The sequence below is a fragment of the Pygocentrus nattereri genome, chromosome 1 (genome assembly GCF_015220715.1).
Source record: "Pygocentrus nattereri isolate fPygNat1 chromosome 1, fPygNat1.pri, whole genome shotgun sequence".
Taxonomy (NCBI): Eukaryota; Metazoa; Chordata; class Actinopteri; order Characiformes; family Serrasalmidae; genus Pygocentrus; species Pygocentrus nattereri.
Window position 1 is genome coordinate 9,968,934 of NC_051211.1, and position 14,690 is coordinate 9,983,623.

Sequence of the window (14,690 nt, forward strand, 5' to 3'; positions counted from 1 at the left end):
TGGCCTTACTTTCTGAGTTTTATTCCTCATAGTTTTTTTTGGATCTCTCAAGCATATCTTGATGTGTGTCATACATAAAGTACAGACTGTAACTTGCGCATAATAATAGTCTCCTGTTTTGTTTTCCCATGACCTGAGTCAGTCATGTTTGGTAAACAATAGGCCCATAGACCGAAAGAAATGAACAGCGGAAAAACCGCATGCATGACAACAGAGAACTTGGAACCTTATTCACTGGCTCTAATGTAGGGTCTTATGTTTTGATACTGAGAGCTTTTGTCAGACAAAAAAAACCCACAGAGATGACCCCACAGTCTTTGACATTTTTCCACAGCAGAACATTGAAGTATGGAGTTAGTAGGCCTCTAGGTCAAATAAGTTCTGAAAGAGCCTCATGAATAAGAATTGAATGAGTGTGGCTTTGTAATTATATATAAAAATAAACATTGGCTTATTTTTGCTTGGGACTTGCACAAAAGTTGGACTGAGTGGAGGCATGTGGAACAGTTGCAGTCAGATGGTGGAAAAAGTTCTTTACATAGCAGCACATAGTGCACATGCCATGGTGATTCTGCTGCCTGTCTGACTATAGGCAGCATTTGCAGGCCACAGTTATCAGCGGAGCTGCTGATCACTTGAAGTTTATCGCTTTTTTGCTTTGGCTTCCCTTTTGTATCTTTTTTTTTTTTTTTTTTTTTTTTTTTTTTTTAAAAAGATCAGATTAGTGAAATAAAACTGCTCATATGTACTCTGTTTACGTCTGTGTCCTATCAAGTTGGAAAACGAAGTCCAACCAAATTTGTGTTTAGTGTTTTTCAGTGTTGAAAACAAATTCATCATTCTCCAGAGTGAACTCTGATATGATGTGTGTAGTGGGATTTACTCTGTAGAGTTGGCAGAAGAGGAGCCAACGGGGGCCGAGCTCAGCAGATGAAGTCCCTGGAGGAGTGATGTCGAGACAGGAGTGTGAAACAGGAGAGGGAGAGATGGATGAGGGCTGTGGGAGGGGTGCTCCGAGCTTCGTCAGTGCAGTTGCATTTATTATTTATGTGTATGCTTTCAAGCAGATAACCAGCCGACCTTGTCCTTTACCAGGACCTGTATAGTGTGAGTGTGCATGTCGTTTGAGAGGGGGTGGGGGTGGAGGTTCTTTTTGTCCTCTGGAGATTCTTTTTGTCCTCTGGAAGTCCCCGTAAACATTAATGATTAATTGTTTACTTTCATGAGACACAACCATTTTGTAGAATTTTTTTTTTTTTTTTTTTTACGTCACACTTTTCTTTTAATGTTGCCGTAGTTGGGCTTGGCCTGCTTGCAGAACCAGATTTCCTAGTTTGTAGTTCAGGCTCACATTGACTAAAGCCGCTTCCTCCCTCACCAGCATTCCACAGACATTTGTAATGATTTATGCCGGTGTCAAAGGTCAACTGTTATTCCAGAGAGAGTTGGTGCAAAGGAAATGCAATGGGAGGAAGCCATAGGGCCTTTTTTGAAATCTACTGCTAGTTTTATGTTTTAAAAACTAGCTTTTTTTCCACGTGTTGAAGTTCTAGATAACAGCAATAGATGAACACATATGCTTCATATAGTTAAAAAGATCTCATAGCATCTTTTGGTGTAGTGTTACATTTTCAGTGTAATATAATTTAGGTCCTGCCACATAGACCTTGTTTGGGTTTTCTGGTCACTTGAGTACTTAATTTAGCTTGTTTAAAGGGGTTAATACTGCACTGCCTGCTTTGCCAGGTTAAATTTAAAATTCACTTGCCTTAGATTAATGCATAGAATAACACATACCTTGGTTATTTATCTGGAAATATATCACTTATGCAGGGCAGTACATAACTATGTGGAGAAGAGAAAAATTGCGCTGTGATTGTGGCTATGAATGGGGAAAAAAGGCCGTTCATTAACACCATTTTAATCAACAAATCACACCATATTTTCCTCAGTTATGATATTGATTACTTTCACTGCTAACTAAATAAGCTGTAGGTTGTCACTAATGTCACTATCTATGAACTTTCATTCGTAGTGCAAATAACATTGGACTTATGTAATATTGGGCAAAAGCTTTGTATTAGTTGGGGCATTATAACAGTTTTGGCATCAAAATGGTTCTAGTGATGCAGAAATAATCTCATGGTTTTGACACATCAGAGTTTATCTGTCTCGATCAGAGCTGACCAAAGTGTGGCACGTGAGGGTGTTTGATTTGGCCCACCAGAAAGTTGCCACCACTCCATCCAGTGTGAGACCAAACATATTTTCATGCTATATGTAACATTGATTTTATTCTGCTTTTAAAAACATTTTTGATAGTGTAATGTTATGAAATACATTTATTAAAACTTTATTTTAATTCTAACTACATTCTTCTTTGTATTGTGTTTTGTTTTGGGCCGAGAGTCAGAAAGACCAAACGTTGCACTTTGGCCAGCCAATTCAAAACCAATTAGGCACCTCTGGTCTAGGTCAGCTTCATTAAAGATGCGCTTACTGAGTTTTAAGGGTTTTCAGACATTTCGTTTTACTTGTATGCGCCACATAGAATAGGATATTAATGTTTACAACTTTAGGTCGGTACAAAAAGTGAGCAGCCATTTCCAGCACAGAGGAGAAAGCTGCCGCAAATATTCTCTGATACTACTCCAAACACAGCAACGATTTGCTCGCACCTCACTTCCTGAGAGTTTTCTCACGTTGTCATTGGCTGCTACTCATCACTACTTCTACTACTTGTTGTACACGTTCTAGTACTACAAGATTCATTACTGAGAATTTTAGACATGCTTGAAAATATGTGTCTTGAAAATGTGACAGAGAGCAGGTTGGGAAAATCCTGTCCTTTTAAACAGACCGTCATCACTACTGCATGTGACTATCCCAAAAAGTTTCTGTGAGGTTTAGAAGTAGCCACTTTCTCTGCTTAGCAGGACTGTCTGATACTTTAGCACAGATATTGTGTGAGGATACCTACATTTGCATCATTAACAGTGAGTTTAATTTTTAAGACACCATTTTACCTACAGTTGCTTTATGAAAGCAGCGAAACATCACTCGAAAGCAAAGGGTTAAGCAAAACAATGTACATCAGCAGGAGAAAGAAAAAATGAAAGTACTGAGAAAAGAGGAAGCATTTAATTTGGGTATCGAACAGCTGACTGGAAGGGGCTGTGGGAGTGTTTCATAGTTTAGGTAGCCATGAGTCTAGAGAAGCTCCCCTTAGAGGTGGACAGTCTAGTGCCATAAGACCTGGTAGTACAGGCTGAGGAATATTTTGGATTAAAGGTCATTTTCGAGGAATCTCCTTAAATGAAAGGTGTTTTTTTTTTTTTTTTTTTTTTTTTTTTTAACCTCTGAGAAAGATGGAGAAATCTGTAAGTGCACTGCTAGTCAGCTGTTCCGTTTAAAAAAATATTTGGAGTGAAAATATTTTGTCATAGTTGGTTTTAAAGGCTGTCTGACTCTCCTAAGCACTATGTTCTAGTACAGTTGAGGGAACTGATCATGAGTTTCCTTGCTAAAGGGCATAAACTCACTATTGTTATTGGGCTTATAAAAGCAAAAGAGAGAAAAAAAAGTCATGCTGTTACAAAGCTGGGAATGATTTTATTTGATGTTTTACATGTGTAATTATTAGACTACAGCCATTTCTTTAATTAATTTCTTTGGTTTTTGGGCCAAAATGGTTAAAAAGACTTTCAGAAGAAGGGAAAACACTGAATGTTGACTGAAAATAACACAAATTATTTAGATCTACAATTAGTGTTAAATCCTTTTCAGATAATTTTAGTGGTAAAAAAAAAATGCCGTTAATTTCTTTCACACTCTTCTACTGAACAGATGCGTTCAGATAGTTTGAGCCAAAGCAGAGTGAGGTCAGCAGCGTGGAAATATAAGTGGGCAGTACGGCCAAAAATTTATATCATGCTATATTTAAGATTACTGACTGTTTTGATAGATAACACAGTGCAGTGTATTTATGTATATATTTTTTTCTTAAGCATATCGGTCTTGTAGATCAGCAATGCCATATTATTCTTTTATGTTCCTTCACTTTTAATGAGAAACATATGCAATAACTGAAGTAATTCTGAATTTTTTTTTTTTTTTTTTTTTGGTGAAATAGTAAAAACAGAAATGAACCGTATATACACAGCAGTCAATACTGCTTTCTAACCCTAATGAGATCAAGATGAGTGCATGTAAAGCACACTGTGGCATCTCTGGCTTGGCAGAAACAGTGCTGAAGGTTGTTCTATGCCAGAAAGTCATTTGTCTCATTCGTGCTTCTCTAAGGGCGTACTCGCACTGTTCCTGCTTGCCTTGTGCCATGCCTGAGCATGGTTATCCTCCTAAAGGCCAGTTCATTTGGCTAGTGTGATTTCTCCATACTGTGCCCGCTTGAAAAGATGGGCACGGGCATGGTTCAGATGTGAGCGGGTACGTTAAGCGTGAGGGCTTTGTTCACACAGCAGGTAAAAGTGGCCCAAACCTGATTTTCTCATCAAATCAGATTTTTTTTGTTTGGCTGTTCACATTTATCTTGTGTGACCTGTATTTGACATTAGTCTGAACAGATCACTTTCCTAAACTGACCTGCGCAAAAGAACGATGCTTTACTTTGCTTAATGTGGCACACTAATCCAGAGGTAGACCATCCTGACTGAACAAGCAGGAGTGATCATGAAGTTCCAGTGGTTGACAGCTGGGCCCCTCACCCAGAATCTGTTCGAGCTTGCTATAAAACAAAAGCATGTTATTTGGCCACGGTCAGTTGTGTGGTGCGCGTCTTCAGATTCTTTAAACTTTTTCATTTCTTTCAAAATCTTGAACACGGAGCGGTTAAGATCAGTCTCCTCTAATTTTTTAGAACACAAACATCAGGCTAAAAGTTTGAGGTCTCAGAAGCACGAAATGATGAATGTCATGTTTGATGTAAAAGTTCCATGAATTCTGATCTGACTGTTCAGACAGTCATTTTGCCGCAGATCAGCTATGTATTGCATTTCAGTACCACGTATATATAAAAGCGCATCACACTGCTACACAGATGACGCATCTGTGTCACATATATGAGGAAAAAAATTCAGATTTGTGCTACTTTTACCTGCTGTGTGAATATAGCCCAAGTGTTGATTGCTAACCATGCATAAGCACGAAACTCAAGCAAGCTACCAGTGATGCCATTGTCCCATTTTTCAGTTCATTTGAGAAGATTTTTGGGCTAATAACGGGTGTGGTTCTCACTTTATTGAAGAACTTGAATTGTGGTTGGCAAGGTGCAAAATCTCCCTCAACATTAGCTGCCTCTATAAAATCTTATTATACATGCAGCACGATTAACCGATAATCACTGCATTGCATAATTGCAAAATCTGTAAGGCATGTGAGAGGGCCCTGTTTCAGTACACGCACAGCAACTCCAAATAAGCCACAAAGTAAGGACAATCATGAGCTACTTTGTGTGTGAGAGAGTGCTTTCCTTCAGCACAGGAAGTCACATCGTGATGACGCAAGTGTGCCCGGAACGTTAAGCACAGCATGAGCACAGGCCAGCGGGGGAGTCGGAGGAGGGACAATCGTGCTTGGGCATGGTACGAGGCATCCAGGCATAGTGTCAGAATGCCCCTACACTTAAGCTTTCATCTACAGCCAAAAGACACGGCTGGAATTCATTAAAAATTTCAGTCCATTTACACAATCAGTATTAGCTGAGAAGCTGAGTCTCTCAGCAGAGTCGCTGTCAGAAGCAGCAGACTGGGCAAAGAGTGCCGTGTGTGTTGTGCATTGAAAACTGGCAAGTCTCCAGGCTAGGCTAAAGACTAGCAGCTTACCCCAAAATCCAGCATTTATTTTTTGCAATTATCTTTTTTCTCTTTTAACTCATTAATTAATCACATTCTGATGTCTACTCTTTCGACAACAGACTTGGCTAAATTACCTCAGAACGCAGTTCACTGTGTGGGAGGTAATGGGAGAGGAATTTCTGTGTTTTACGCTGTGTGTATTTTGTCATAGCTGCATTTATTTCTCGAGTAGAGGTTTGATGTCACTTGAAAATGTGACATCCCACTCAATATACAGAATACAGGCAGACAGCAGAAGCAGAAAGGAAAGTCCCCGTTCACACACTGATGCCATCTCTAGCCTCTGTTTTTGAAATGACTGAAAATTACTAGCTGTTCTGCTATGGAGGACAGTAGATTTTATGGAATTTACTGTATCTTTTATTCTCTGATAATTTTACCTTAATTTAACAAACTGTGCTCATTTACTGTCAACTTTTAGTTTTTATCTTTGTGTGTCCTGAGTTTCAGCCAAGGGTTTTTCACTTTGGTGCATCACCGTTTCAAATAATTGAAGGGTTTCATTGCGAAACACTTTGGAGACCACGTCCAAGAAGTTCCATTTTGTTCTGTGATGAGTTGTGGGGGAGTGAGCTTTACACACATGACATGTCAGTGCTGGATTCTGGTAATTTCACCTTTTATTGGAGAAATAAAAATATGTTTTCCATTATGTTATATTATTCTTTTCTAAGACTCAGTGTATCCGAAATTGTTACAAATGGATATTCAGCTTTTTTGGATTATCAACAAAAAAAAAATCTAATTTTGCACGTATTTGTCTCAGGCATGGGGCAGTGTGCTTGTAATCATTTCATGTAATGACTTTCTGTGTGAGGGCCTTTAGTGGTATTAAATGCTTCAGACATCTGGTTCCTATCCCAACCAATGCAAACAATTCTGAGTTTTTTTTGGAATGACACATTTTATGTCAAACCATTCTGAATAATGTTCAATTTAAATAATGTTTGAATTGAACTCTTTTGAACGCTTAAACAGCAAAATCGGTTCAGTATTTGTGTCGAAAAAGGAATCCTGTTCTCTCTCTCATCATAGTTGTGGTTGCCACAACAGTCCGTGAAGTACAGCTGTTCATGTCTCAGAATTGTAGTTTAATTGCAGTTCCACTTCCAGTTACTATGTGCTCTTTCCTGGTTGGCAGACAGGCCCTCAAGGATGTGTCTGAGTGTGAGCACTTACTGGTAGCAGACAGAGAGGCATTTTTTCCTCGGTAGTCATGCTACGAAATGCTTAGTTCCTCCTTTCTCTGTTCTGTGCCAGAGCTTTTCTGGGTGTGGGATAGATGGTCATGTGGTCCACCTACTCGTTCTCTCATCACAAGGTGAGTCATCAAGAAGGCAGTTAGTCAGATCCAAACAACTATTTTGTATGTGTGTCTATGAGAGTGGATTTTGTGTATTTTGGACAGCAAAAAGCTTGGAGACTGAGTGGGTGGCTTAACTGACCCCTGTAGATCAGAACCTCTTCATTTGGTCATGTTCCTCCTTCATTTGAAGTATTTTTAGCTAGGGACTTGGGGAGCAATGTGTAGCCTTGGGCAGAAGATTCTTAGCCGTCTTCGTGTGCCCTCTTGTCTAGTATTACGTAAGCACAGAAGCAGGTGGGGGAAATCTGTGGAACACTTAGTTCTCCTCTGACCCTGTGGTTGAAGGCACTCCCTGAAAACTCCCACGTTCTGGACACTTGGGAGACATGGAGACCGTGCTAGCTCACAGTTAAAGTCTAGCTGGCCATCCTGCAGACTCTGCCAAACCAGAAATTATTTCATAAATGCCTAAAATGGTGGTTTAGTTATCTTATTTTTCTTTACATGGAGTGATGCAGTTATTCACTTATGTGCAGAAGTAAGACTGCAGGGCTTGGGGGATGGGGGTTGGGAACTGGCGAGGCTCGTGGGGTGGGATGGCCAGATAGAGCACATCACCTGGGCGTGTCCATATCTCCTCACTCAATGCAGCAATCAGCCCTTGTGAGCACAATTTAACATACTCGGAGCATTGAATTTGGTAAAACAGCCATGTAAACACCGGACCTTATACAGTGCCTCGCTGTGTAGCAGACCGGGCTGATGTTTATCTGATAAACCGATGTTTGCTATTCTGCTACATAAACTAATTGCGTTGTGCAGTTGTCTCATACTTGTCTCACATCTGTATCTTGTTCATGGAATAAGTGCGTTATCTGGACCTCTACTATTCTTGTGATTAGAGCATTTTATATTCTATCGGATGTTATCTTGAATATTCTGTAAAGAACATAAAATTAACATTAGTGAGGTCAGATACTGGCATTGGGTTATTAGTTCTGGATCATAAACTAGCCGATAGGTATACATGTTAGCAGTGGCTCGTAATTCTGGGATGCCCTTTTGATAAGAACTGTTATTACTTTTGTTGTTATGTGTACATTTTTTTTTTTTTTTTTTATCGTTCAAGGTAGTAAAAACAAAACTTAGGTTTATCTACATTGTATTATGTTGACATTACTTTCTAACACTATCTCCGCAGGCCTGGCAAAAACTGTCCTAAATGATATTTCCCGTCTGAAGCAGTTGGCTTGTTATTAGGCAGCTTTATGTTGAAATTTCTTCTTTACATAAGTCAGCAGTCTTTTATGTAAAGTCAGACAAAGGTCAGTACTCTTCTTGATCCTACCGTCCATAATTTGGTGCAGAAAACTGACATGTCATGAAATGATGTGAAGCTATTCAAAATGAAAATATGTGAAAAGGCCATGGTCTTCTCCCTACAATTGAAAATATTATTAACAGCCATAAACAATACAAAATTAGTTACCACTGTTGGTCAGGACAGGTCACGCTAAGTCTAGACAAAGGCTACCCTGTGATTTATGCCATGCTACTGAATTTTGATTTTAGTACAGATTTACCTTAATATTAAAGTACTGATTTAGACTATTAATGATTGTTTTAATGGTTGAAGCATTTTCTGATGAGGACTATTCTTTACTAGCTGGTTTACTTTTTTTTGCATGTACGGCCGTGGTGTCACTTGTATACAGCTGACCAATTCAGCCAGCTTGTCAGGCGGTACGGGAGGGAGCAAATGCGCTGTAAACACTCTGGTGTCCATGTTAGGCTAAGACTCCAACTCCGAACCACTGCCTAGGAAACAATGTAGACTACTTGGGATGCAATGTGCAAGATCCTAGAGGTGATTGAGGCTAATGTTAGTGTGGTTTTCACTATTTGTACATCTCATTATCTGCACTGTTGTGAAAAAAACTATACCTGAGGAAGAATTTGACTGACATATCGGACAGACCAGTGTACAGCCCAATACCATCACAAATCCTACTTCAACTTATCCAAAAGGTATTTGATGGTGCTCTGTGACTCCAGAGAATGCTTTTACACTGCCCCATATCCCAACCCTTGGCAACCTAAGGCTCATGTTGCTCCAGAGTGTTACAGTCTACTAGAAGTGCTTTTCTGTGATTATACAAGCTGTATGCGTGCAGTTGAATGCCTGAGTCAGCAATGCTTGTGCCTTAAAGTAGCTGAACTCTCTAATTAGGAGGGATATCTAGATACTTTTGGGCATATAGGGTCCTTCATTTCCAAAAACACATTGCTGTCACAGTGTTCAGAGCAGGCTAATGCTTGCTACTGGTAATTAGCTAACATTTTGGTTGATATTTTTTAGTTCAAACGATCAAACTAATGACATTTTATCAAGTATACTTTGCTGCATCTGGCAGGAAATATCAAAGTTGTCATAATTTCAGTTATATTTAGTTCACATTATTTTTATCGATAATGACCTTTTTCAGATGGTACTGATGAAACCTTTCCCTTGGGTTGCTGTGATTTTAGGATTGTAAATTATCCAGGCACTTAGAGTTGATGGTTTTGCTTCTAGAACTTTAAAATGCTCGCAGCAGTACTTGCTGTTGTCATGTATAATTTTAAATCAGTATATGGTTAATGAACAGCATTTATGAATATTTACTGAGGTGTCTTAGATTCTTAGGAATATGACATTACATACGTTAATCTTGTTGGACTGAAATGTACAGTAGTTTTAATCCTTGCGCACACCTGTCAGCATAACTGGAGTTCTTGGCTCATGCCATCATGAAATGGAGACTCTGTATACATGAACTGGAATTCAGTCTGTCCAAATAGCAAATCTCATCTGTATTGATAAACCATGATCTTTTCAAACATAGCAGGATAAAGGACAAAATCATCTGTCAAAAATGGACATCAAGGCTACGTTCACTTTACAAGCATCATTGTACACATCCGATTTTTTTTCCCTTAGATCTGATCTCAAACGTGATGGCTTACCCGTGTTTAGGTAAGTGACTTAAACTTGTTTGTGAACAAACCAATGTCCTGAAATAACCCGCGTGTGCAAATCATAATCAATAATGCCACTTGAATTAATCTGGTCATGAACAGCAAACAAACTGACATTAAGGCTTGTTCTGCTAAAGATAATTAGCTATGAACAGCTCTCAGCTGTCTTTCAGTGAGATGAAGACGAAAAGGGTGAGATGTGTTGCTTTTCAACCGTTTAAATTCAGCTGCTGCCACATTAATCCTAAATTATTATTTTTTCATCTGCAGTAAAAAAAAAAAAGCATATTCCTAAGCGTTGTCATTAAGGTTGCATGGCCATGAATCAGGTATCTGTTAAAGGACCACATATGAAAGTGGCACAGGTTGGATGTGAAAAGATCAGATCTGTCTCACATTGGGGCAAGAAAATCAGATTTGTGCCACTTCATCCTTGTAATGTGAACGTAGCCCAAGGCATTTTTATTTACCTTAAAGTTCTTTGATGACTAATGCTGTAGCAGAAATAGTGGTTCTCACAAGGGATTCTGAGTGGATTACGCACCAGTTTATTTAGGGACAGTAGTGCAACCCAACTATACAGACCTAGTATAACACATTTCACCAAGCACATGATTTTTTTTTTTCTTACAAATTGATGGTTTTAATAACCTGAGTTGACTTGTCTTGCTAAAGATACTCAGAAGACCTCTTTACACAGTTATCCCAGCAGTCATTAAAGAAGAGCGTTTCCATCATGCGTCTTACAAGTAATTTTTTATGCTTGTGCATTTTGCATGTTTCCGGTGTCAAGTCTAATTTGTTTGCAAAAACCGATTATAGAAGCTGATTTTTAGATATAATAAATGGACAAAAAAAAAGGAGTGTCTGTGTTTGACATCATATAAAACACTAGGAATCCTGATCTGTTCAGGAGAATTGAGCTCTGAGATGATCCAGGATTGTTCAGTATTATTCCTGGTTAGAGTTGGATCTTTTTTTTTGTGCTCTCTATTTAAAGCAGTATCATTGGGTAAATAGTAGGGATGGCGGCAAACGCGATTCTTAGATGCATCGTGACACGGACGTGGACGCTTCTGAATCGATTCACAAATGTCAAAAATCGATTTTCTGTATTTTAACTTAAGGTAATGTTGACGGAATGTGAAATTGGAACTTGGAAATACAGCGGACAGTCTGTAATGGCACAGAATAAAAATAAAAACCCAACTGGATGAGCAAGAAATCTGACCGGCTTCCCCTCCATTAAAAACAAAATTAGATGAGGAGTCACAAACCAAATATTAAGAAGAGCCATTTTGTCCTTTCAAGGAAAATCAAACAACCTTGGGAGCGACAACATTTAATGCCCAGTATGTCTCAGTGTGTGCTGATGTCCTAGTATAGGCTAAAAATATTAATGAAAACGCGGACGCACTTTACTCCGCTTTAAGCTTTAGTTATAGCTGCTTTCCTCCCCTTTCCGTCGGGAAGCTTTTCCTCAAACAATGAATAGTTTCTTGTAAATTATCTCTCAATGATTCAAAAGAGAATCTTCATAGCTTTGATCCACATTGTGGATGTAACGTATCAGGAAACCAGCTGTAGTGCTTATAAATTGTGAATAAGTCCTGTTGTCTCCGAATGTTCAAGCAAGCGACATCAGAGCTTCCACCCAAATTGGAAGTGAATTACAAACTCTGTCGCAACTTTTATTGCCAAGGATTAGGGTCGGTTCTGTGTCGTTGAGAGGATTCTGCGCTATGCTGCCGTAATACAGCTTCCCATGTTGAACATATTTTAGTGACTTAGCAAACCCCAAACACCCCCCCCACCCCCCCCCCCCCCCGCCCCCCGCCCTGTACAAGACCAAAACTAAAAAAATCACTGAATTAAACAGGCAGGACAACTGTAACGTGATGTGTGGACATCCATCGCCTCTGGATCGTATTTCACCGTAACAGTGCATTTTAGCACAGGTGTGGCAGCCTGCGTCTCATGTGCTCCAAAAAAGAGCAGTGAATGAGAGCCTTCCAGTTTCCTATCAAACCACTTCCATTTTTTTTATTAATAGAACATGTTGGAAATAAATTAATTATGCACTATTAAAAATACTTTGCTTTAAATGTACAAACTTGTCACACAATTTTGAAATGTATTGTAAAGAAATATATTTCTTTTAAGAAGTCCACAAAAGCCCTAAAAGACATCAGTTCGGACTGTATACTATGGGCATAGAAGTCAACGAAATGGGTTTAGTACTGCAAGTCAGCACTAAAGACAATCATTTTCAAAATTAACGTCCACGTTATGCACAGAGTTCAAATTTAATCATTGTACTGTCACATTAATTGGCAGCAGGGTGAGCATTTTAGTGAAATTAAATGTTCAGATTTTTAAAGCAGCATTCAAAAAAATATTCTCTTAATACACCTCCAGTTAAAATGGGGGAACAGTAGGAGTCTTAAAGCTGCTGCACACTGGGCTCACCAGAAGACAGTGATGCCACTCAGTGTCTCTCTATTACTGTACTGTGTTGAACCCATAACCAGACCACAGAATACATAGTAGGTGATGTGGTTTGTCATGTACACAGAGAAAGTCTTAGACAAATTGTGAACGTGGGTTTTTTTTTTTTTTTTTTTTTTTTTTTTTTTTTTTTTTTTTTTAAATCTCATGTTATAGTATTAGCCCAGCCACCTCTTACCTTTTTCACTGGAAAAGAATGAGTTTATGATGTTAGCTAATACTGAAGATATACTGAATCTAATACTGAAAAAAATGACCAAAATGTAAGATGTCTTGACAGTCTTCATTTGTCTGTGGTGGAGTAGAGAGTTCAGACATCTCATGGTTCTTGTATATGTATAATGTTAAAGACAGGTTTGCTTGCATGTTTACTTTTTTTGCCCCCATGACTATTTGAATGTTCAGGATTCCGTACCCTTCAATAATTGGCAAGAATATCTTTCATAAAGTGTTTGGCTATATTATTTATGAAAACACAAAGATTAGATTGGACTTAACTATATATAACAGATATTATAAATTAAAATACCAAAACAAAGGAAAGTAAATTCAATACTAAGCATTTTCACCATGCCTACGTCATTACTACAGCCAGTGGTGTAGATATGCCTGAAAATTAATGCAGTGCCTGAACACACACATCCAATTTTATCTGGCAGAAAATTGGTTCCAAAGGTGGTCTTTGGGAAAGGAGTAAACAGCTCTGTTTTAGGGGCCTTTCAGAATTAGTTGCATGTTCGGTTGCCTTTGTGGAAATGCAAGATTGTTTTCTGGCTAGTTGTTCTTTTACAGTGAAAGTTTTGATTGCATTTAGATTTCCTTCCATTGTCCTTTAGTTTTTGCCACTTTGTTCTGTTAAATGTCTGCTCGTTGTCCTGAGCTATTGTCACCAATTTGAGAGACTTTTACATATTATACCACTACATGTGTGAAGCCTGTTACCTGTGCAGCACCAAGTAACTTGCAGTTTGGTGTTGCATGTATAAATCTGACGATGTCACATAAATTACAATGTTAAATCGGTTAATTGTGCTGTTTAATTTAAGACCACAGTTACTCAGCTCATCACTGCAGCCCACACTCGAAGCATTATGTAGTAATTAGCCAAATGACATCTCTTCTAATGTCACAGTCAGGCTACTGATTCATTTTGCCTATTTTAGCAAAGCCTTACAGGTTAGATTGTAACAGATGTTTAGGTGAGTGGAAAAACTGATTGTTTGGATAGATTTAAGGCAGGGAATCAAGGCCATAGTGCTTGCCAGGTTCTTTTATTATGTTCCTAGATTGCTCTTGGTCACATTTAGTCTTGTGACTTATGACTTATATGTTATTGTCACAGTTTCAGAATAAGAAGTAACATGCAGCACATGGGTCAAACAGTGATGTCAAAGGGATCCAAATTAGGTTGTGAGAATGGTTCATGGGACAGTTGCTTGTGCACTTTATATTTTGGTGCTTTGGTTTCACAAAGAAGCTGTAATGTTGATGTAATCCATCAAAGAATTCCCAAAAATTCTGTCATGGAATTTTAGCTGACAATTGCTGTGATATTAATTGTGATTAATCATTTAATTGTCTTATTTTAAGACATTTAATTATGTACAAGGCTGCAATAGCCAAATTGGCTCATTAGGTATCTGGGGTCATAGCTGTCCATCCTTAGCAACTCCCATCTGATAACGGACATGACTTAAGCTCTAATAAACAAACGTTATTTACTGCGGTTCTCCTAAAGACCTCAAGTCACCAGGTCTGACAGACTGATTAGAACATCTGTTTTCATAGAACTCCTGACACGTCTTAGTAAATGTGTTAAATATGTATTACTCTCAAAGCAACTGACAGTCAGTTTAATTTGGTTAGTTGCATTGTAAACATTTGATGGAGAAAGCTAAGAACTGTATAAAAGAATTTTGGTCACCTTAAATAAACACAGTCAGCTCACAGGCTTATGTTCTAAATTTTTAATGTGGACATGAAAA

At 38.5% G+C, this 14,690-nt stretch overlaps 1 protein-coding gene across 6 annotated transcripts in view; it reads left to right on the forward strand.

Moving 5' to 3' along the window:
• The window catches only part of brd4 (bromodomain containing 4), a 53,874-nt gene that overhangs the window by 17,690 nt on the left and 21,494 nt on the right, over positions 1-14,690 (forward strand). Inside the window, exon 1 of one of the 6 annotated variants that reach the window (XM_017701562.2) lies at positions 10,173-10,195. The exons of the other annotated variants lie outside the window; for them this stretch is intronic. The gene's annotated coding sequence lies outside the window, so the exon portion shown is untranslated. Of the gene's footprint in view, positions 1-10,172; positions 10,196-14,690 lie in introns of those variants that run through there. 6 annotated transcript variants of the gene reach the window in all.